At 42.0% G+C, this 24,071-nt stretch overlaps 1 protein-coding gene across 23 annotated transcripts in view; it reads right to left on the bottom strand.

Annotated features, from left to right (window-relative positions):
- Positions 1 to 24,071, bottom strand: part of SEMA5A (semaphorin 5A) — a 502,689-nt gene that overhangs the window by 394,659 nt on the left and 83,959 nt on the right. For 17 of the 23 annotated variants that reach the window (XR_013532366.1, XR_013532365.1, XR_013532367.1 and 14 more), the window contains exon 2: positions 1,273 to 1,368. The exons of the other annotated variants lie outside the window; for them this stretch is intronic. The gene's annotated coding sequence lies outside the window, so the exon portion shown is untranslated. The remainder of the gene's footprint in view (positions 1 to 1,272; positions 1,369 to 24,071) is intronic. 23 annotated transcript variants of the gene reach the window in all.

Below are 24,071 nucleotides of genomic sequence, written 5' to 3'. Positions count from 1 at the left end.
TAGCCTTCCTTATAGAAGAAAACAGGAACTGGGCACTCATAAATCCGAAGGCTGGAATGGTCACCAATTATTCAGAAAATCTCTGGATTCTCTAAAATCAGCAAAGCACTTTGCAAATTGGGAAGAAATATAAGCCCATCCACCATGAGATGGTAGTTTAGTTAGAAAGAAAAACGAAGAAGTTTATTAACAACAGTAGTGTCTTTGCAGTGATAGTATTTGGAATGAGACTGTCACTTTCCCTCACTTTACTTGTTCCTCTCCCACACCACTAGCCCTCTATCCCTGTTCACCCCTCTCTCTCTGCTAGTCTCCCTAAAACTCATGGCAACGCCTAGGTCTAAAGTGCTTAAGAAAGCCTCCAGTGAAGCCAGCATATCTGAGCTGGCCTCTGGAAGATCCAAACAAGCATGACTGGTGGTGGGGACAGACCACTGTGAAATGGGGGGCCAGTCCCCGCACTGCCCCAGGGCCATAGGAATGAGGAAGCTGTGTGGAGGCCTGACCAGGAGGATCCCTGAGAGGATCATGAGAGGTTTAGCACTAACCCAGCAGGTGCAGGGCACCCCAGAAGGTCCCAGAACAGGAAGTGAGATGACAGTGGTACGCACTGCAAATAAGTTGGCGGAGGTCGGGGGGCGCAGAGTACAGAAGTGACCACAGGAGACAAAACCGAAACCTGACAGGCAGCCACATTGCGAGGCAGAAGATGGTAAGAAGCATCTAAGCCTTTTCAGGTCTTCAGGTTCCTGAGTGATGCGGCGGTGGCACAAGCCCAAAATCGTTTTATTTGAAAGATTTCTGTATCTAACAGCTTGCTCATTCTCTCTCATTTTTTTCTTTTTTTTCTTTTTTTTTTTTTGTTTTGTTTTGTTTTTTTGTTTGTTTGTTTTTGAGACAGAGTTTCGCTCTTGTTGCCTAGGCTGGAGTGCAGTGGTGCAGTCTCGGCTCACTGCAACCTCTGCCTCCCGGGTTCAAGTAATTCTAGGGTTTCAGCCTCCTAAGTAGCTGGGATTACAGGCACGCACCACTACGCCAGGATAATTTTTGTATTTTTAGTAGAGATGGGGTTTCACCATGTGACCAGGCTGGAACTCCCAACCTCAGGGGATCTGCCTGCCTCAGCCTCAAAGTGCTGGGATTACAGGCCTAAGCCACCATGCCCAGCCCACTCTCGTTTTTAATAACAGAAGTAAAGCTCACAAGCTATCAAAATATTTCAATATGTAATTCTTTTGGTCTTATCACTTCCCATTGCGATGTCTCACTTACCAAGGAGAGAGAGGGTGGAGGCCGGATTTCCTCAGTCATGAATCACACAGACTCCACACCACATGGGCACTCCAGCCCAAGTCTCATACAGCAACACTTCAAAAAAGAAAAGAGAGAGATCCCATCAACCCATTTTAGAAGTAGATGTGGTCATCAGTCATGAATTCCATGAAGTTCCATTAATGCCCTGGATGATCAGCAGAAGCTGCTTTACCCATGTAGGACTTAGAGCAGTGACACGGGACAGCTTGGCATCCCAATTATGCTACCCTATTTTACAATCATGTGCACTGATGGATTTTTTCCTTCAGAAAAGAAGAAATCAACATTTAAATGCTGCTAACAGATAAAATAACTCTCATGAAACATCAAAAAGAATCATTATTTCAAACCCATTGAAATTATCTTAAGCAGTCTGAAAATTAAATGATGATTTATTATATGAATGTGTCCATTTCATGATGATGCTTTCATTCCATTTTTTTGGAACATATGGTACCTTATGCAACGCATTTCAAAAGCAGGAGATAAAGGCAGTAGCACAAACTCTGCTAGAAATTTGAGTTTCTATTTTTATTTACATATTATTAGGTGTCCAATGATACGGTCTTATAGGAAAAAGAATTATAAATCATGAAAAACAAGCCACTTTACCAAAACCAAGTAAATCCATCCACTCTCTTCATTCAATTTAATATACAAACATTCTGAAAACTTGATGTTGTCATTGGATGGAAAGATGACCACAAAACGCCAGCCTCCAGAAACGTGTATGCCAGAAGCTGAAAAAATAGGTGACTTTCTACCTATCGTCCAAGGACGCCCATGACGTCAAATTCTGCACATCAGGGCTTGTGCTTTTTTCTCTTCTCTTCGTTCATCTATTTTCTCTTTTTCCTTCCCAGGTGGCAGCCTCTGGCTGCGACAAATGTGAAACACCCTGACGTTCTTCTGCCCCACCCTGATGAAGGGAAAACAGGAGGGGGAACTTCCCAGAACATTCTGGCTGTCCCTCTAGGCAGTGATTCCCACACGATCGGCTTCAGTCATTATCCAAGGCCATCTGCCTGCAGAAAATGAACTGAATGACAGCAGCAGGAAATTTATAAAATTTATACCTATTGAAGTGCCAATTCAGAACCCCCAAGGGTTGAAAGGCCAGGAAACAGGACGAGGTGTCACTGCCTCTCCTTGAGGCTCCATCCCTCCAGGATGGGCCTTTGGTATGTTTGTGGGAAGCAAGGGGTGACCCAGGGCAACACACTGGGAAGTGCCCGCACGAGATGCCCCAGCAGCCCAGGCACCCTCACATCGTGCAGCACGGCCAACCCTCCAGTCCCAGCAGAGTCCTTGAAAGTCCATGATATCATCCTTTGGACAGGACAAGGAGCAGATGCAAATCCTTGAAGTGAAAAGAGGAGCCAGGGGGAAGCACACTCAGTCTCAGAAATATTCCTAAGAGTGGCCAATTCCCTTTTCAGGACATCAGTAATATAACCTTGGGCTATGGCAACAAAATATGTCAGTTGAAACATCTTTACTAAATGGCATGTTTGAATGCACAAGCTTCCTCTCTCCAGCCCTAAAATCTGTTTTACCACAATTATTACTAAAATGTCCTTGTAGTTGTTTAGATATGAGTTGAAATTTAAGTAATAAGGTTTGACAGATCTACTGGTTACTGCCATGAATAGCTGGCAATTTCTGTAAGTTCCCACGTCTCAGAACTACATTAAAAACAGGGCTGAGAGGTCTCCTGCCTCCCCCAGTGAGGTCACAAATGAGCTAATGTGACCCCTCAGCTGGACAGCCAAGCCACACCTGCGGAACATGGGTCAGTCTCTTAAATGACAAGGAGACAGGGGCCATAAAGAACATTGTGAGAATTCACAGAAGCAAATACTTCAGGAAAAAGACATCCCTGCTGAATCCAGCACAGGCAGGCAGCCGCAGCCTGGATGGCCAGGCGGTCCTGGTCCATCCACCAGACTCCATAACCCAGCCCCTTCCTTGTGGAAAAGCAACACCCACGGGACGGAGCTCTCTTGGCTTGGGGAAAAATACAGCTTCCTACAGAATTTGATGTCAAACAGGAAATCAGTCCCAGCAGCAGGATTTAGGGGTGTCCACCCTAAAGGGCTGTTACTGTGCCTGTGTTTACATCAATGGTGAAAATGATATTTTACCAACCCGGTGCTTTTTGACCAAGTGAGCAGTATCAGGACTCTCTACTCCTGAGGGTCAGCCCTTGCATGGGGAAGACAGGGCACTCACCAGGACACCCATATGTGCCTGGGAGCATGCACTCAGCAGCAGAAATGAAAGCATCAAAGCAGAGGCCTTTATTTGGAGCCAAACTAGAGGAACAGACAATGGTTCTTGCAGGGCCAGAAGTGGAGCCCTCCTGTCCTCCCCCAGCAAGGTCATAGATTAGCCAAAGCATTAATCATAAATCACTGACATATTTTCTAGAAAACTGAGAATAAAGTCAAAAGGTAAAGAAACTACAGAGCACCAAAGGCTCACTCCGGACTGGAAGTTGAAAGTTTTTTAAGCAACACATAACTACCCATTTAAGAAGAAACTGCTTATTTTTTATTAACATATAATTTTCTCTGACTCAATTCCATATTAATCACCCTTATTCTTTTCTCTTTGAGCTTAGCATTCACCTTGGTACAACCCACCTCTGAAACCCTGAGTCATCATTTTCAGAGTTCTGCCTCTCAAAAAAAACTGCCACCATGAGCATACATGTACAGAACTAACATGACAACACTTTTGATTTACAAACAGTAACTCTTTCCCAGAAGTTTTGCCCTGTGGCCACCTACACAAGGTCTTCAAATTGTCTCTAAATGAAAGTACATGAAGAAGATTTAATATCAATTATAACTTACTAAGTGCCCATCAGCACATGACTTTCTGCTAAAATATGCAACTTCTCCCTGCCCAACTTACTCAGAATGAGGTAATATGTAGATTTAAACATTATTTTGGGGACCAAAGGTGAGCTGAGTGGTAGCCTTTATCCTGCAGATACATGAAGGAAATTAACATGCCAGGGTAAGACTTAAAAGCTGAATTTAGAAACTGTAAAACAGTAAGGTCACACTGGAAATCAAAATGGACAAGACCACCTGGCATCACAAAGTTCAGTGGAGTGATGAAAAGAAACCCTAAAAGATACAGATTCGGCCGGGTGTGGTGGCTCATGCCTATAATCCCCGCACTTTGGGAGGCCAAGGTGGGCAGATCACCTGAGGTCGAGAGTTAGAGACCAGCCTGACCAACATGGAGAAACCCCGTCTCTACTAAAAATACAAAAATTAGCTGGGCATGGTGGTGCGCACCTGTAGTCCCAGCTACTCGGGAGGCTGAGGCAGGAGAATTGCTTGAACCCAGAAGTCGGAGGTTGCGGTGAGCCGAGATCATGCCATTGCACTCCAGTCTGGGTAACAACAGTGAAACTCCATCTCAAAAAGAAGATACAGATTCAAGAAACCGAAGAATTCCTGGGCCAGCATTTCCCAAAGGCAAGAATTAGACCAGTGACCATGGCATTTAATTGACAGGCCTCTCATCCTCAGTCCCTCAGTCAATCATCATGCTCAGCACACTGCCATGGCCACACATGGCGGGTGCTTAGAAACCACAGCAAGAAGCTATTACACTCTCGGGAGCTCTCTATATGATTGTTATGCTATGTAGTTCAATAAATACTATGAACTGGAGGAACGAGAAGTTACTTCCAGACAGAAGAGTCAAGGAAAGATTCCTGAAAAGGGGAAATGTGATGCGGCTCAGGTATGAGTAGGTGATAAGGAGGATATTAAAAGAGAAGGCAAAGTATGTTTTCGTGGGTGCGTTGCAGGTGAAACGAACAGTAGATGAGGGAGGAACAGCTGAAAGTCATCAGGTATAAGCCAAGAGCCATTTAGGCCAGCACCATGGTGAGTTAAAGCATGAGTTCCTGGTATCACCCCTGGAGTTGGGTGGGAACCCCACCATGGAGCCCACCGTGATAAGAGTCTGCAGGAGTGCAAACTGAACTACATAGGTGAAAACAAGTGATTCTGCAAAGGTAAAAATCTAGACTGCAAAGCCATGAGAATCACAGACAGACACTGGGCTCATGCTCAAGTCCCCGGAGGAAGACAAGGAAGTAAAGGAGGGTGGATTCCAGGTAGGAGGCCAAGTAGCAGGGAGGGTGATGTCAGGAGTGCACGCGAGCAGCCAGCATTGGCCAGCAGGAGCATGTGACACCAGGACTACCGGCAAGGCCACTCGCACACAAGGCTGAGGTTATGAAGGGCTCAAAGGAGCCACTCCAGACAGCTAAGAGAGGGAAAAGTAGATGACACGCAGATCGTAGGGATTTTAACATGCAGAAGAGATGAGACTTCATCCAAAGGAAGGCAGAGTCACTGAATGTTCAGTGTCTCTAAATGGAAGTACATGAAGATTTGATATCAATTATAACTAAGTGCCCATCAGCGCATGACTTTCTGTTAAATATGTAAACTTCTCCCTGCCCAACTTACTCAGAATGAGGTAAGATGTAGATTTAAACATTATTTCGGAGACCAAAGTTGAGCTGAGTGGTAGCCTTTATCCTGCAGAGACATGAAAGAAATTAACATGCCAGGGTCAGTCTAAAGAGCTTACTGAGGAATGAATGTTCTTGAATTTAGGACAATAACTTAAATGATGAAAATCAGAATTTTCTCAGTAGGAATTAAAATACAAAATGAGTAAAGAACATTATTTTGGGAAGTGCTTTCAACCAATGCCACTGGTGTGACTGAAAGGAACAATCTGGAGGACCCAGCACTCAGAGGTGGGCTGTGGGATGAGAAGCCGTTCACTCTGGCTGTACGCACTTCAACTTTCTGCCACTGTCTCCAGCCTGGCTGTCCAGGCTTGCATGAGGTCTTCTCTCACAGCCTCTGTCACTTGTTCCCCATAGGTGGCCTTCACAGGAATGTGCTTGGATAAATCAATACTAGACATTTACAATAGCAATGTCCCTTGGAAGAAAGGCAGTCTCTGTGGCTGGGGGTCCTCAGAAACCTCAGCCACTCAAGAAAGCAAAGTGTGGGTGACAGAAACAGAGAATAAGGCTTTAAGGCAAAAGTAGTAGGGAAGAAAGCAGAGAGAGGGGAAGGGGAAGGAGGAACAAAGGAAAAGGAAGAGGGGGAAGAAAAATACACCAGAAGTAGCTACAGTGATAACAGGATGCCCCGAAATGGTGCAGCCTTTTGGAAAATATGTTATAATTTATCACTGTAAAATGGTCCTTTATTGTTTCCTTCAACTTTTTTTAAAATACATTTTATAGAAAATTGAGGTTTAAAACATGATGTAATGTGTGACATACAGTAAAATGGTTACTGTAGTGAAATAAATTAACATATTTATCATCTAACATAGTTATACTTTTTGAGATAAGAGCAGCTAAAATCTACTTATTTCACAAAAGTTCTAAATACCATACAATTTTTTTAGCTATGGTTCTGATGCCTGCATTAGATATCTTTGAAGGATACAAATAACAGCAGTGTCAGGCTTCAGGTACAAGGGAGGGGGGCCAGTTCCTGGCCATTCCCTGCCACTGCTGCCAGCTGCCCCCACATTCCTGAGCAAATATCCCAGCATTCAAGGAAACAATATGAAAAGGAAAAGTAAAATGCACGAAAGCTTGAGGTGATGAGTAATGTGTAGGATGAAGGCAGCAGCCAGCCCCGGCCATTCTTAGCATGGTCCAGGAAGCAGCTGTGTACCCCTCCCCTTCTCTCCTCTACCAGCCAGCACTGGCTATGGTCAGAGGCTGGTCCATGGAGAAGTCCCTTTGGATGCCCAAAATGAGAATGCTGGCCACTTCACATTCAAGACAGTGTCAGGACTCAAATGAAAAACAGTGCATTTCGTAAAGACAGACCTCTGGATGGGTTCAATGTCACCACTTAAATTTTGGTTTTTTAGTTTACTTTTTATTAATTTTTTTTATTCCCATAAGTTATTGTTCAATGGTGTTTGGTTATGAAAGTTCTACAGTGGTGATAAGATTCTGGTGCACCCATCACTTGGGCAGTGTACACTGCACCCTATTTGTCATCTTTTATCCCTCACACCCTTCCCACCCTTTCCCCTGAGTCCCCAAAGGCCATTGTGTCATTCTTATGCCTTTGTATCCTCATAACTTAGCTCCTACTTATGAATAAGAACATATGATGTTTGATTTTCCATTCCTACATTAGTTCCCTTAGAATAATACTCTCCAATCTCATCCAGGAATAATCCGTTCCTTTTTATGGCTGAGTAGTATTCCACCATATAGATATACCACAGTTTCTTTATCCACTTGTTCATTAGTGGGCATTTGGGTTGGTTACACATTTTTGCAATTGTGAACTGTGCTCCTATAAACATGCGTGTGCAAGTGTCTTTTTCATATAAAAGCTTATTTTCCTTTAGATACATACCCAGTAGTGTCACCACCTAAATTTTGAACAGCATTTGACATTATGATGTCTAAATGCTGACAGCAGAGTTAGTATAAGATGGGATATAGTGGGTCCAGCTCTTAAAGTTTTTTCTTTCTTAAGGATGTTTCTTTGCGTCTAGGTTTGTCTGTGCCAGCCTGAATATAGAATCTGTGCAGGATCCCAGCCAAGCTCTACACAGACAAACAGGTTCTGAATGAAGTGGTGTCTCTAACAGGGACAGCACTGATGCAAACAACCATGGCTTTAGAAAGTTAGAGACCTTCCACACAAGATGTGGAACACTACCAATGTACGGAGAAAAAAACGCACACACACACACTTATAGTCAGAGCATTATAGATGTAAAATGCAATAATATTATATTCCAATAAGCAAAGAAATGGCCTTCCTTTCCACGTCAGCTTGTACGTCCAATCAGAGACATTTTTCCCACATCCCAATTTAGCACACTGGATCCTGTGCTGAATGACAAGCATAACACCAACATGCCCCGGAAGGTCTCTGCCCTCAAGGAATTCAGCCTTTGGAATTGCTTTTCCCCAAATCAAAACCACCTCATTAGTAACCAGCTAATTATTTCATCTAGAAGTAATTCCACATATTTATCAAGAACATTTAATAAAGAATCCCTTGGGTAAATAGCTCACATCCCTTAGGGGGAAAAAAAGTGTCAGATGTTGAGATTCCCCTTCATTGAGACTCTGGCTCTCATAATGCCAAAGCAAAGACACCTGGAGACAAACCCCAAAGGTCAAGGCTTCATGGACAGTATGTCCCCACATGATGACATATGACTTCACACCTGGGTCTTTAATCATGGGAACATCTGGCTCTGGGACTGGCAGCAGCAAATTCTACTTCTTTCCACAGAGGAGCAGGCATTTCTACACATTGTACCCAAAGACTAAGATGGTATGAGAGAGAAATACACTTCCCATTTGGAGCCCTCACGCCCAGATGCAGCCTGAGACCCCTCTCTCCATCAGACAACAGTCACTGTGAATGCAATGATCTAGAAACGTTAAACACAGCTCAGACCTAAAGAAAAAGAATACAGTAACAGGGGATTTCGTCTCTCAAAGCGCGGACTCATCCCAACAACAGTTTGGAAGGAAGAAATCCAGTTGTTCTCCATTTTGTCTTCAGGCAGATCATCCTTTGGTGAATAGTTAAAGCTAGTAGAAATAGCTGGCCCTCAGTATTGCCTCAGTAACCGAAATAAAGCTGGAGTAAGCACTTCCTTTTCCATTACTCCCACGTAAGACAATGATGTGTTCTGAGCTGCAAAGAGGCGTGGGGGCTGAGGGGAAGAGAGAGAGGGGCAAAATGACTTCCTTATTAAAGAAAACAGGTTGCCAAAAACGAAGCAAGCGCTCAAAATGAGCAATTTCTGTTATTGCCTCTATAAGGACACCAGGGCCTCAGAATAGTGACTACTTTCTTATTTCAGCCACCATGTGCCAGGTTTTCAAAGGGCAAGCTCACTGTTCATGCAGGCAATTTGGAAGCGCTGGCACAAGTGGTTCATTTGCATGGACAACTGGCCTCTGGGCTTCCATTCTGACAGCTAAATTGATCAATCCTTTGTAGAGGAAAATCTCAGCCTAGGAAAAACGGGTGTCTGAGACCCTTTGAAAGATGGAGTCTCTCAATTCCTACTAATTCAGAATTACACATCCAATAAGACTTACTCTGTAAGCAGTAGTTTGCCCACACAAAGAACACTCAGGATTTAACTCTAGATCTAAATTTAAGATTTAATAGAATTAAATATTAGGATTTAACTCTTCAAAATATTACTTAACTACTCCTGTTCCTTAACCGTCCCTGTTAAAACATTAAAAAAGTGGGGCTGGGTTCTTATATCAGCCCTCTGGTTGTTGAATAAAAAAGTGAAATGCCTGCCACAGATTAAACCACATCTGGCACCAAACCTTCCTCAGAAAAAAAGCTGAGCCGAGGCAGACAGGTCTGCTGAGAAATATGAAAACAGAGAGGGGCTCATTTATCCCATAAAAGTTGGTTAACTTTGAAATTCACAATGAGTTATTAGTGAAGTGGCCATTGGTTAAATCATTCAGGAAAATATTTTCCTAAAAACAGAACAGGCAGATTTTTAGAAGTTTCTAGCTACAAACTCAGAAAAGAGAAATGAAAAGATGTGCTCCTTCAACTCAGTAATGGAAACATTCGTAGAAAGCTGTGCAAGCCAATCCAACGTGCCTTCTGGGCTCTCCGTGACGACACTTATTTTAGATGCCTAAACCCTAGTGCCACTGTTTTACGTGGTATACAATGATCTGGGCCAAGCCAATTGTGTTTTGCCTTGCCTTGGAAGACGAACTCTGATGTTCTATTCTGGCTTAAACCTAGCAAATGCTCTGGAGTCATTTCCCGAGTTCACGTCTTCGAACACACAAGAAGACTCTTAATCCATCTGAATCAGTCCCAGTGACCTGCTGGGTCTTTCCTTGTCCCAGGCGGACACCAAGGCCTAAAGAAGAAAAAAGCATCTCATGTTCGCATTACGGCAGGCAGGCAAGTTGCTCGGGAACGTGAATCGTTCCACCTAAACATTTGTTCCATATTTTATAGCGGACTTAACACACTGTGAATCTCCGGTGTGCTGCATAACCAAAAACCTAATTCTCTTCTATTTGTGATCCGCTCAAGATGAATTAGGGATTAAAAATGAGAAATAAGCTACAACACAACAAACCAGATGATGTCTTACCTTCCCATAAACACCGCTGTGTTTGGGGTGTTTACACATGTGGGGGAATGTAATGACATGTTTTTTTTACATTTGGCAATGAGTCATGTTACCCATTTTAGTACAGACTGTCCTGAAACTTCCTCCCAAATGAAGACACGGAGCAGTTTCACTAATATGTAAAAACAGCCACGCCAGCTGCCTTTCATTAGTCATGATGCCTCTCTGCCCACGCTGCAGCCTCCATCTAGGAGGCAACCTGGTCCAGTCAGACACCCAGACAGAACCAGAAGGTCGGCATGTCCTGAGGTCAACCTGCTGGGGAAGCGAATGCACCTTTGGAGGGGCCAAAATGCTTCTTCCCTTTGCTTCCCAACACACACCCTTACAAATTCAACCCAGGAACTTGATTTAACAGGGTCCTCTCTACTTTTGACACTCTCCCCAACCTTGCTGAGCTATCCTGTGGATCTAACATACAGAGTTGGAAGAGGAACCATGAATAATCTCAGGAAAGTTCTAAGATAGCCAATTAGTAAAGGAACCAGAGTCCATCCCAACTGCCAACGTTCAGTGGAAGTTGACTCTGTGGAACCAAATGGGAAGAAAACCAGACCAGTCTGAAATTCAAACCATGTTTGACAAAACAGTATTTCATTATTTTACACTGACAGTGCTTAGAGCTATTCTGGAGCTCACAGAGTTCTTCTACCAGTAACTAAGAAGATGCAAATTGGGCCAGGCACAGTGACTCAAGCCTGTAATCCCAGCACTTTGGGAGGCCGAGGCAGGTGGATCATGAGGTCAAGAGATCGGGACCATCCTGGTCACCATGGTGAAACCCCGTCTCTACTAAAGATACAAAAAAATTAGCTGGGCATGGTGGCGCACGCCTGTAATCCCAGTTACTCGGGAGGTTGAGTCAGGAGAATTGCCTGAACCCAGGAGGCGGAGGTTGCGGTGAGCCGAGATCGCGCCATTGCACTCCAGCCTGGGTAACAAGAGCCAAACTCCATCAAAAAAAAAAAAAAAGAAGATGCAAATTGATCATAACTTCCCTGAAATGAAAATGAGGAGGGTAAGAAATGGCCCAGGTTTCTTGATTCCCTCTGCTGTGAACCTGGGGCCATGTCACATTCCCCATCATCTTTCCTGCATGGCTGAGGATGGCAAACAGTAACTCTCCTTAGCAGACAAGTCAACCTACCCAGCATGGAGAAAATGCGAGGAAGGACTGCCGTTCTACCTGAGCCACCTGGTAGAAGAGGAGGAAAAAATAATCATGAAGGAAAACTGAATAATTAAGAGGTGTTAGCCCTACACTTAGTCCACCTGATGTTACATAGTAAACTGTCAGTAGAAAGAGACTCTCTTTCACCCATTTCCTTCACCTTTTCCACCAGATTTCTTCCATTTTTCATCCCTGCAGCTCACAATTGGCCCTGCAATGTCTCCTAATGCTGAGGACAGACCATTACAGAAAGGAAGGGCAGAGAAATGAGAATGACAGGGCTTTGTTCTTCAAAAGCATTCACTCCAGAAGCTGTCACTGCTCAAAAGGCATCTTCGTTCTGGCTCACATGACCAGAGGGAGCCACCTTCTCCTCAGTTCCAATGTGCTTTGACAGCCCTGTGGCTATGAAGCAGTGGTTTGCTTCCTGGAGCTGAAGCTGCACTGGAATTCCAAAGCTGCCCTGGCCCTGTCAACAGAAGTCAACAGCTTGAAGAGGAACGGCTATGGAGTCACAGCCAGCGCTCTCTGACACCTGACAATATACACTCTCCAAGGCAAGATGCATCCCTTCTCAATGGTTCCGGCCTTTCCCCTAATGTCTCCCATCAGGGCAAACAGGGTGGCATCTTGTTTTGGCAAGAAGTATGAAGGCCATGTTGAAATGAAAGTCAAGGTGAGCCCCCACAAGTACAGCTGCATGCTTTAACCCGGACCAAACAAAATGTTCTGATAGCTTCCAGCCACAGTCTCCCCAAACAAAACTTTAAAAGAAAAACTGAGGCACAGTGCTAACTTATAAAATAAGAAGAACCTTAGTTTCCTCACCCAGCTTGTTACCGAAGAAACTGTTTATTACAAAGGCTCCAAAGTCACTGTTCTCCTCCAGGTCCGTGAAAAGGCAGTGAAGCCCAAGAACAACAATGCCATTGGGAGGGCAGGCAAAAAAGCTGTAAGGCTCCCAAAGGGATCTAACTGATCATCCAGGAAGAAGGACTCTTCTGAGAAGTACCTCGGAGGGAAAAGCCTGTCAAATGACTCAATGCCACCGGACTGTAACCTGCCGCCAGAAATGCTGCAAAGCACCACAGATACTTACTGCCGTGGACAGAAAATCCTGCCTCATTATCCTGAGTCCAAACATCTACTTTATACCTGCTGCATTCAAAGTACAAAAGGAGTCAGGTCAGTCTAGATGTTACTTCTTTGGCATAGTAATTGAGATTCACAAAAGAAAAATACAGTTGGTCCTCGTTATCCACGGATTCCATATCTGCAAATTCGCCTGCTAGCTAAAATGTATCTGTCACCTCAGCATCAAGACTTGAGGCACTTCCCAGTCATTCATGGACATGAGCAGCGAAAATCTGAATCTCCTGACACATGCATTCCCAGCCGAGGTCTGACAAGGCAATCCTGTACCTTCTTGTTTCAGCTCTCATACTGAAAATAAGTGAGACATGCTCTATTTAGTGCCACATTTTTTGCACTTTTGTGCTTTTTGTTGGTGATTTGTCTGCTTAAAATGGCCCCAACATAGGGCTGCAGAACTGTCTAGTATTCCTAAGTGCAGGAAAGCTGTGATGTGCCCTATGGAGAAAATGCATGTGTCAGGTAAGCCTTGTTCAGGCATCAATTTTAGGGCTATTGACCATAAGTTCAATGTTAATGAACCAACTGCATATATTCGATAAGTTGTCTTTAACAAAAATGCACTTGAAACAAGATTATTTATTGAACAACTGACAAAAATATTGTGACCCAAGGCTCACAGGAACTTAGCCGTGTATTTCCCCTAGGAACAGTCATTCAGGATTTGCTAATTCAGTGTTTGTAGCAATTTATAGAGCATAATTACCACATGCTCTCAAGGATAGGGAGAATAGACTTAAATTATCAAAGGACATGAGCAACAGTTATAATACCCTGATGGTGTTCCCCAGCCTGACACAGGAACATCACAGACCGACCTGAAGGACTGTGTAAGTAGAGCACAGATCACTCAGAAGAGTAACCAGCTTCATAGAGGGAGATCCAGGGCAAGCTACTCACTCCTGAAAGCAAAATACTAGCCTTCTTGCTTCAGAGAAGCACAGAACTCATCTTACTAACTGCAAGCTGGAGCCACTGGTGCCTGACTTTCTGGCACTAACCACCCTGGGTAGAGACCTTTCTGAACTCATCCTAGAGTGAAAAATAGACTCTGCAGAAACAGAATTCTGTACCATGGATAAGCATCAGGGATGACAGGATGGTGGCCAAGGTCACGTGCTGAATGGAGGGAGGAGGCTCTGGTGGCGCCTCATGGGACTCTTTACTGCTCTCATTACATAATGGGAACCAGACCCTCATCTTCTCATCAGATAATGATCTTTGCTCTCCAGACTTAAGGGGTGATTACAATCTGAAGAGTTGATTGTGTCTCATTACACTTGTGATAATATATTCCTGATGACCAAGGCTAACTGAGGCTATTAACTTGAACCTTCAAATACCAGCACAGTCATAAGTGGTCCCTTTGACATATTCACATCTGTTATGTGTTGAACCGAAAAAGGTTTTCTGGCTACAAAATGTATAAAGGAGAAAAAGTTAAAGCAGTACAGAACAACCAGTACTGCCTTTTCCAAACCAGGAAAGCATCTTAATTCAACTGAATGACTTTTAGTACACTGAGATCTTTAATGTAAAAACAAAACAAAAAGGCAAAGCAATTCGTACATGTCACAGCATAAAAGGTCCAAAGCCCTCACTTTCTTGCTTCCTGATAGCCTGAAGCTCTTCTCCTCTAGCAGTGTTTCCCTCTGCATTATGATCTCGAGAACTATAACCACTACCTTTTGGAATGGAAATGGCTTCCTTTTAAACCACTTTCCTCTCTTTATAATGAAAAGGAAATTTGAGTATCTTTCTTTCTCTACCTCCATTTCTATATTATCAGTTATCCATAGAAAGTGAACAAAACTAAAAGAACTAGATCACGTGTTCTCAGATCAACAAGATACACTAATAAAGGGATGCATATACTATTTTGCAAATCCTAGAAGACTAATTTCTATCATCATCACAAAAAAAATCTAAGTTGGTAGCCTCCATAAATGGATTCATGTAGAAAATTTATGAGTGATAAATCAAACCCAAGAGTTATAAATAGGATTCAGGTAGCAGAATTTTCCTTCTGCCAGCATCAGATGGGGCTTTACCCAGCCCAGTCCCTGAGGCTGAGTGGACTGCAGGCTAAGGGCGCCTCTCCCTGAGTTTCCTGCTCAGTTAGCATATTGCAGTTTATTTACAGAGAAAGCTTCAGGACTGGGAAGCAGTACATCAATATGAACAGGCCAGAACAGGGAAGGGTTTCAAACTGCAATCAAGCAATCTTGTAAGAAGAAGTTGTGATAATTATTTAAAAATGACTATTCTATTTTACTTTTCATCCAAATCAGTCTCTAAAAATCCCCCAATCTCTCAGAATATTAGAAGCTAAAATAAGGATGTGTGTATAAATAAATTAACTGAGCGGTTTAAAGAGAGCTGGTGACAATGTGAAAAGGCTTAGGTCTCACAAAAATTTTCAACTGAAAAGCAGAGAAATGGTTGCTGTTTGACTAAAACTTACAGAAGACCCTTCTTCTTCCAGGAAGCAGGAGTGGGTCGGCAGGGGACACATTACTGGAGAGCCTCAAATGCACAAAGCACTGAGAGGAGAAGGGATCAAAAGAGTTTCAGGACAATCCAGAGGAGGTGCTTAAAAAGAATCAAGCCTCTGCCAAAGACAGAAAGAGCCAGCTCTTTGTTTCAAAGAGGCCTGCAGCTACAGGACTTAGATTGGGGCATAAATTCTAATTAAAGTAAATCTTTTTAGATTCCCTGAAGAATTTCCACTCACCAGCTTCGTCTTTCGGCGAGGCAGGAGCTACTTGCTACACAGCTCGACACAGAGCTGCCCTGTCCCTGGCCATGCCAAGGAGGAAACTGTGTGGCAGCCACACTCTCCCTACCTGGGAGGTTTATCCTCTTTTGCAACTGGCTGCTTCTGTGAAGACAAGCAGCAGGCTCTGGGTGCAGATGAGCATCAGGATTTGACCAGGGAAGAGGACAGAGAACAGGACGCAGAGAACAAAACAAAAAAATTAAAAACTCTAACCTTCAAGCGATTTCAAGGAGAAAACAGAGGGAAAAGGACAAATAGAAAAAAGGACGGCTTCTTGGAGCAGGCAGAGCACAATTAAGGACACCTGTGATTTCAGGAGCTAACACAAAGCAGATGTGCTGTGGCCTCAGACTCCCGTCCCTTCAGCCCAGTCCTCATGCAGCCTAACTGGACCCTGAACCACAAAGGGGCTGGAGGAGAAAAGGGAGGTCTAAGTCAGCCCAGCTGCAATAACAAAGGCAGAAGGCTGGAACCACAAAAGCTTTTAAAAATAAACATTGTGATTCAAGGCAAGGGGTGGGGAAACCCAGCACTGGGGGAAACTTCAAGAAGCACTGGCTCTCAGCAGACATCATTTTTAAAAAACCATTTGGAAATTGCCATTCAATGAGGTGTTTAAATGACAACAGAGAGGCTGCCTTACCTAAGTAGCATAGGATCAAATGGACAGATCAGAAGCACCCTACCCTGCTCAGACTGTTCTACAAAGCAACTAAACTTGCCTTTCATCTCTCCAGGAATGCTTTCTCCATCATGAATATAACTCGAAGCCTCCAAGACATTGCAAGCATCTGGAGTTTTCATACTCTTATCCCCCGCTACACCCTCTAGATTGACCCTCGAAAATTAGCCCAAATATGTACCTATTTCAGAGCTTTTAGGAAAGTAATTGGTCTCCCTGTTTGTACTAACAACTGCTGTTTCTAAATTCAATGTCTGAATGTACAAACTATGCCCCAGAATTTCTTAGGATACTTAAAAGAAAGAGAAGAACATGTGGTAAGCCTACAACACACTAACTCTCCTTGAAGAGGACTTCTCAAAAGCTCCCCAGAGGAGTAGAAATCACACATGATCTAAGTTCAGATCCGCTCACCAGCTTCTACCTGTGCAGAGTGGATACGTATTTCTGTTGGTTTTCGGTTTTCATAAAACTTCTCTCAGTTTCTTCTTCTGTAAAAGAGTGGTAACAGAAATCAGGCTGCAAGTGAACATTGAGGTTTCAGCAATATGCATGCCAAGTTCCTCACTCAAAATTGCTCTTAAACCTTCAATATTGTTATTATCATAACAAACGATTATTTCCGACACCAAAGGGCTGACGGTCAAGAATGTTGGAACGGTCTACTCTACAAGCTGCCATCCATGACTTCACCTATCTGTGCCTCCTTGTTTAATATAAAAAATGAGATATGTTAGATTAATTGCTTTAAGGCCCATTTGAGGACTAACAAATCTAGTTGTCTGTGTATTTGATTTCTTCCTCTGTATTTTGCAACTGTAAGCATTCATCCTATTGCTATTAGGAACATTTTTTTCCCTCCAAACTTTTCAAAAAAAGAAAAACTAAATACATTAATTTGATGCCTTTTTGGGCTACATGTCTTGAAAGAGTCACAAGACAAGATATATTAATATGAGGTACAAAAGGAAAGAAAATTAATTCTCAAAAAACCAGCATCTCTCCTTTTCTTTTTTTTTTTTATTGCATTTTAGGTTTTGGGGTACATGTGCAGAACATGCAAGATAGTTGCATAGGTACACACATGGCAGTGTGTTTTGCTGCCTTCCTCCCCTTCACCCACATTTGGCATTTCTCCCATGCTGTCCCTCCCGTTCCCCCCCAATAGACCCCAGTGTGTAGTGCTCCCTTCCCTGTGTCCGTGTGTTCTCATTGTTCATCACCCGCCTATGAGTGAGAACATGCGGTATTTCATTTTCTGTTCTTGTGTGAGTTTGCTGAGAATGATGTTCTCCAGATTCATCCATGTCCCTACAAAGGACACAAACTCATCATTTCTGATTGCTGCATAATATTTCATGGTGTATATGTGCCACATTTTCCCAGTCCAGTCTATCATCGATGGGCATTTGGGTTGGTTTCAGGTCTTTGCTATTGTAAACAGTGCTGCAATGAACATTCGTGTGCATGTGTCCTTATAGTAGAATGATTTATAGTCCTTTGGATATATACCCAGTAATGGGATTGCTGGGTCAAATGGAATTTCTATTTCTAGGTCCTTGAGGAATCGCCACACTGTCTTCCACAATGGTTGAACTAATTTACACTCCCACCAGCAGTGTAAAAGTGTTCCTATTTCTCCACATCCTCTCCAGCATCTGTTGTCTCCAGATTTTTTAATGATCACCATTCTAACTGGTGTGAGATGGTATCTCAATGTGGTTTTTGAATTGCATGTCTCTAATGACCAGTGATGATGAGCATTTTTTCATATGATTGTTGGCCTCATGTATGTCTTCTTTTGTAAAGTGTCTGTTCATATCCTTTGCCCATTTTTGAATGGCCTTGTTTGTTTTTTTCTTGTAAATCTGTTTGAGTTCTTTGTAAATTCGGGATATCAGCCCTTTGTCAGATGGGTAATAAGTGCCCACATGAGAAGAGTGGAGAGATCCAAAATTGACACCCTATCGTCAAAATTGAAAGAGCATCTCTCCTTTTCTTTGAGGATGGGGCAAAGCTGTTATGTATCAAAAAGTGTAAAGGCACAAAGAGCTAATGACAAAGGGCCCCCTTTGTTCCCTAGTCATAGCAGTTTTGTTCTAAATCACCAGGTCTGCTACCTTCTAAAAGCTGATCTGATGAATCTTTTGCTCTTTCTCAAGCTTTCAAAATAATGTAGAACCCATAAACCTTAAACTAAGATGAGCATTTGCCAATGACACTCCTTCCTCAAACTTTAAGCTACTCCTCCTCATACACACATCAGCAATAAGGAGAGATCCAAACACAGAAGCTCCAAGGGTGAGGGAGGGAAGACTCTGCAGAAAACCAGGGCTCCGTGTTCAAAGCTGTGAAATAGATCACAGGAGCCCTGAATTGCCATGAATAGCAGTGCCAGCTCCTTGGAACATGTATGAGCATCAATTTGGAAGAAACCCAATTACAAACAACAGATATAAGAAGCTGAGAGGCTCCTGGGCAGGGAGTCTCAACGATGTGAACCAGAAAGATTTTTATCAATGCCAGGGCAATAAATAATATATTTAATATACTACATAGAGTATATAAGGTTAATAGCTAATGTCAAAACTTAATTTTTTTAAAAAGTTCCATAATTCCACTGCTTTCTTTAAAAATTAGAAGTGTTTCCTGGAAAGCCTTTGATGGATGACGTTTTAAACAGCTTTTAAAGCAGCTACCCTGACACCTGCCTCCTCCTGTTCATACTCCTGCATGATCTCCTTGAAGGTAGGTGGGACCTGTGACTTGTTTCTACCAATAGAATACAGCAAAAATAATATATGTGCATGATTGTGTGATTATACTATACAAAATTTCAGCACCCAGTTTGCCAGAGTCTTTTTCTCACTGGCTGGTTTTTTTATTCAAACAGCAATGCAGGAGAAATCCATACAACAAGGAAGTGCAGGCAGCCTCTAGAAGCTGAACAAGGCCTCCAGCAAGAAAATGAGGCCCTCAGTCCTACAACCACAACCAAACAAATTCTACCTACAGCCCAAGTGAACTGTGAAGCCCATCCTTCCACAGCCAAGCATTCAGATGAGACCCCAGCCCCAGTCAACTGTCCTTAATTTCAGCCTTGCAGAAAACTCATCAAAGCCAGATCTAGACTCCAATCCACAGAAATGATGACATAATATAATGTTTGTTCTTTTAAGCCACTAAGTTTGCTATAATATTTTCATGAGTTCATATTAAGAAACAAATGATAAAGAACATTAAATCCCAAGTTGTTAACTACAGAGAAAGATGAATAATTTTATTTAAGTCTATATGATTGTTTATTCAATAGAACTGGCCTATAATAAAATATACATGTGTATTTTAAATGTCTGATTTTAATACGTTTCTTTTTAATCACAGCACAAAACCAGACCTTTCAGATAACTGATTCCTTTTCCATTTACAATTGTGTAGTGGTTCTAAAGAAAGCAAGGTCTTAAATAAGAGAAATGAAATAACATAACATCAGAATATCAACATTTGATCATGTATTACCATGGAGAGTTCAGTTTTTAAACTGACCTATGATGATTAGACAATGCCACATGATTTACTGTCAAGATTTGTTTTTAAATTTTTGGTAGTTCATATAAAACACCTCTGAGAATACTCAGTAAGAGATTTTTTTCCTGGTTTTATCGATAATACAAATGAAGAATCTGATCGTTGACTGGGCATGCGTAAAGTACTATATTACTAAATTGTGTAATGATAGGAGTTCACGGGTTAGAACAACTGTCAGTGAGTTCACAGAAATACATTTAACATTGTCATAAATATAGACTTTAAAAAAACATAGAACAAAACAGTTTTAACAAAACATAACATATTCAAGCAAAGATGCCTCAGTCTATTTCAACAGATTAAATATATCCCCAAAACATGAAACAGCCTGTGCAGATAGCACAATATTTTTAAAGCATATTTATGAGTTAATTTAAACCTAATTGGTATAAGTACATTATTTCAATCTGTCTTCTATTAAAGATTCAAGAAAACAAGCAATAAAATATAATATGCTAGATGTCCAAGTAGAAAAATTCTACTATCACTCAAAGCGAAATGCTTTTGATTACCACTTGACTTTTTGAGGAAACAGAGAAACATGATTTTCAGTCTTGAAAGGTTTATCAACTTGAAACTGAGAGAAACGTTCCAAATTTCCATTTTTGAACTCCTAGATATTAAGGAAATGTTGTCTTCTAAAAATCCTTCTCCTTTTAATTATAGTATATGACACAACCAAATGAAAATATTTTCTACACGAAAGCCACGTGTTCCTTTACTAAGAAGCAGCAATGATATCCCTTACTTTGTCATTATGTTTTGAAAGTTTCCAGCTTATTTATTATCTTAAGACTTAAATGTAGTTAAGCCAATATCTATTTTGCTGTTTTTATAAAGAGTAAGCTGACAATTTTTCCCTCAATTTGCTATCTTAGATTTCCCTAAACCTTGCTTAGCAAGTACTGTATCAATTCTCTTGGTCTTAATTCCAAAGATGGATGAGAAAACCTGAGTATAGACAGGCTCACTGTAATTTACATCATTCATGGAAATGCCTCTCTCCTTGGTCATTGGCTTTTCTCAAACATACGCTTAGCACAGAGATTTCCTAGCACAGAAATGATGGTTAAAAGCTCATATGCGAAGATCAGCTAGGAAACTATTTTGGCAAAGCAGGAACATGGTAAGCTGAATACCAGGTATTATTTCAGATTTGTTTTTGTTCTCCCCAAAAACAGAGAATGCTTACTGAATATTTCAGGGTATATTAAAGGCATGGAAGATTATAAATCAGGACAAAGCAAATATAATGACCAAGGGCTGGCAGAGCTGACACCAAATGGAAACACATATAGCAGTAGCCGTCAGCTGCCTGAAAACATCAGCTTGTCCCTGTTATTACTAATGTCCTGGGTAAGGCAAAGTCCTTAGTTAGAAACTAAAAAATCAATTATTGGCTGCTAAGTACCGGTAGACCTGACAGTAGAATGGCATAGAGAATATTTTTCCAAGTAGATGCCCATCATCTTCTGATTTTTACAGTAGATCAAACCTAGGTCAGGAATACCTGCTCAGAAACACTACCATGGTACCACTCCAGCACACCTTGCTACCTCCCTTCCCTAAAGGACACATTGTAAGAAGCGGTGTAATCAGAGATACTTCACTGCACGATCTATGTGGAGGGAACAGCAATAGTATAGTCCTGCAGAGACAACAAAATAAGAGACAGGCAACCATTTTTTTAATTTAAAAAATAATGAGTATAGTCTAAACAGTTTGGTGGCTCGCACACACATATGAACACACTCTGTAGACTCTTGGCATTGATCATTCCGTGTGCCTGGGATGGGACTTTCACTCTGTCCTATAATCTCTAAGTTAGCCTTTCTAGCCAGAAAAATTAGGGACCAAAGAGACACTGAAACTGTGACAACATAAAAGGCAAAAACACGAAGGTCTTGGTCATTGCCCTACATCCACTGTTAGGATGGGGACACTGCTACCTACAACCTTGGCTTAAAGAGTGAAGGCCGCTGTGACCTACACTTCAATCCCAAGACTTTCTCACACTTAAGTTCTAGAAGTATCTCTATCCCAAACCTAAGCAAAACATTCACCAAGTCTTCCCAAAAATTGCCTCTTACATGAGCAGACACTTTTTAAAAGAAGACATACATGCAGTCAACAAGCACAAGAAAAAGATCTCAACATCACTGATCACTGAAGAAATGCAAACAAAATTGCAAGGAGATACCACCTCACACCACTCAGAACGGCTGCTATAAAAAGTCAAAAACAGCAGATGCTGGTGAGGTCACAGAGAAAAATCGATGCTCAGACACTGTTGGTGGGAGTGTAAATTAGTTCAGCCATCGTAGAAAGCAGTGTGGCGACTCCCAAAAAGCTAAAAACAGAATTACTGTTCAACTCAGTAATCTCATTACTACATACACACACCCAAAGAAATATAAATCCTTCTACCATAAAGACACACGCATGTGTATGTTCATTGCAGCACTACTCACAGTCGCAGAGACATAGAATCAACCTAAATGCCCAACAATTTTAGACTGGATACAGAAAATGTGCTAGATACATAGCATGGAATACCTTGCAGCCATAAAAAAGAACAAGATCATGTCCTTTGCAGGAGCATGGGTGGACTTGGAGGCCATTATCCTTAGCAAACCAACACAGGAACGGAAAAGCAAATACTGCATGTTCTCACTTATAAGTGGGAGCTAAATGGTAAGAACATATAGACACAAAGAGAAGAATAACAGACGTTGGAGACTATCAGAGGGCTGAGAGGGAGAACAGAGAGAGGATCTGAAAAAATAACTAAGGAGTACTAGGCTTAATATCTAGGTGATGAAATAATATATACAATGAACCCCCATGACATGTTTACCTAGTGAACAAACCTGCACATGGAACCCCAAACTTAAAATACAAGTTCTTTTTATTTTTATTTTTTAAAAAGAACTTTCAAGAATGCCCTGGGACATGAACAATAAAAATGCCTTTTGTGGATGGTTAAAAAAAAAAAAAAAGAACAATAAGGATGCAACTTACATCCAAGCTCTCATAAAAGACTCAGCTTGTGGGAAACTCTCTTAATTTATTTTGAGCAAGAAACTCTTATTGGGGAACCACATAGTCTGAAGAAAAAGAGAAGGGATTCTCAAGTGCCAAGTATGGCTTCTGACGATGAATTGTGAATGAAAGTTCATTGAGATAACTAAAGGGAGAGAGGGAGGTTTTGAGATAAACTGCACTTGACAGAGTCGCTTTAGATCTAGAAAAAAGTAACACCCTACATATACTTATGGGATCACCTAAATACTAAAGGCTTCTCCAGGGAAGGGCAGGAGGTCAGGATAACATCATTAACAATGAAGCATTATTTATTTTCCAGGCAAGTTAGTTTCTCGTTTTTCTAGACTTTGTCAGCGTCAGTCATTCTCTAAAGGAAAGGAGCCTTTATCCTGAGCCTGAGTAAACATAGTGAGGTTGCTATAGAAATAAAGCAGCCAAAATCTAAACCATAAAAAAAAACTCTGGTGCTAAAAATGGATACTCTCATTTTGCTGCAAAATTATAGGTTCAGCAGGTGCTCCAAGCCACTGAGACCTCCGCTGCCAGAGCGGCCTTCTTTTGTCCCTAAGCAGCGCACTGTCTCCCAAGGAAGCTAGGTCGTGGGAAATGGCAAGGTGCATTGAATCTTCTGGTCGTAGATGCTAGACCACCAAAGTTGTTCTAAACCAACAGCTGTAGCCATCAGACTTAGCCTGGAATGTGTTTCCATCTGGCTCTGTTGGAAAAGTACTCCACACCCCCGAAAGGTGTTTTCACTGTGTCTTGTGTTGTGGCTTTGGGGGAATGTTATCTATGCTGTTGTTACTGGTTGATAAGCTGCACTCTAAAGGCAAAATCCAAAGGACTCTTTTAAAATCTGTGATGCTGTATTCAGATTTTCTAAACCTCAACACTACTGACATTTGGGGCCAGATAATCCTGTCATGGGGGGCTGGTCTGGGCATGGCGAGGTCCTGAACCACATCCCCGGTCTCTACCCATGAGATACCAGCAGCAGCTCTCCCCACCCTGAATGACAACACCAAAAACATCATTAGGCATTGCCAAATGTCCCCTAGGAAACAAAGGTGCCCCTGATCAAAAGAGAAGGGATTCTCAAG

This window comes from Callithrix jacchus, chromosome 2 (assembly GCF_049354715.1).
Source record: "Callithrix jacchus isolate 240 chromosome 2, calJac240_pri, whole genome shotgun sequence".
NCBI lineage: Eukaryota > Metazoa > Chordata > Mammalia > Primates > Cebidae > Callithrix > Callithrix jacchus.
This window is presented reverse-complemented; position numbering and strand designations above follow the sequence as displayed.